Raw genomic sequence first — 1,356 nt, 5'->3', positions numbered from 1 at the left:
TTAGCTTCATCTAACGCGAATGTCCGAGGGGACCTATTGAAAACAAGGGAGCACTAAAATAAAAATCCTCCTCTGTCTCCGGAGAACTTCTCAGGAATTGGAAAAGAGCTCTCAGGGACATGGGAAGGCAGAGCCGTGGAAACAGGTGGTTGTGAAGCGGAGTTTAGCGCAGCTGTCAGTTGACCCAGTTGAGCTGTCAACCCCTGCAGCTGATCCTGGGTAGCGCGTACTGTTAACCTGAGAGCCTGCAACTGCTCCTGCTGAGCAGAAAGCTGCCTCCCGAAAGTGTCTGCTGGGTCTGCATAGCCGGAGTGTTCTTCTGTCATGGATTTTAGGTGTTTTGCCCACATGCAGAACACAGTTGGGTGACAAAAAGCAGTTAAAGGTGTTTATAAAAGGCTCAGAGGTACACGGAGACGTTATGCTCACAGAATGAGCAGCCGTAGTAACCGAGACGTCAGGACCGAAACACTGTGGAAGGAAAGGAACAGATTTAACAAAGGTAAATGCGGGAATCTAAATCTGTGGTGCTGTGCTTACAGCCAGATATGACGAAATGCCCACCTGCCAACTACAATCACCTGAGAGGAAAAAAGAGAAGCGAACAGGCAGAATCCTGACAAGCTGAACTCAGGGCAACAGTGGTATATTGTGAATAGTATCCGTGTTTCCAGAAGCATCATGACAGTTTAATTAGAACGCTCCCAGCCCGCTGTGGACACCATCAGGTTGTAGCCATGGCCTGATGCCAGTGTGATCAGTCGTTCTTTAAATCCTCTCATCAGGAAGACACACAGGTGAACATCATCCCCATAGATGTGCTGTCACCATGGTTACCCCTGCCAGGTGAGGACCCTGTTAACTGCCCCATGAATAGAAACTCTGACCTCAGTGCAGAAGTTTGATTCATCCTCTCTTGGTGGATGTTTCAGTGTGGACCTGATCATCTCACCCAGACCCTTCAAAGTCCATCCACCTTCTGGCTGATTTTAACCTGTTGGTGTGGTGATGATCTCGTGTTAACAGAGCCCTGGTAGAGGAGTGTTAACCTGCTTCTGGTTTGTCTAAATATGTCATCTAAATATTGACCTGATTAGATTTCACTGTCTCTCCAGTTAAACCTACAACAACAGGTCCATCTACAAGCCCCTCCTTCATTACATCTCCTACTCCTGCCTCATCTTCTCACCTTGTGTTCATGCTGGTCTGCCACCTGGTGGTCTTCTGTCCCTTCTTCATCTCCACTCTCCTCATGGTGTCTCTATATCGACAGAGAGCCACAGGTAGCAGTCTAATTCATCTACTGACCTTTCAATCAAAGTAACCAATCGATCAATCGATCAGTTAACAGCTGTT

This window comes from Fundulus heteroclitus, unplaced genomic scaffold (assembly GCF_011125445.2).
Source record: "Fundulus heteroclitus isolate FHET01 unplaced genomic scaffold, MU-UCD_Fhet_4.1 scaffold_71, whole genome shotgun sequence".
NCBI classification, from domain to species: domain Eukaryota; kingdom Metazoa; phylum Chordata; class Actinopteri; order Cyprinodontiformes; family Fundulidae; genus Fundulus; species Fundulus heteroclitus.
Note: the sequence above shows the minus strand (reverse complement) of the source record.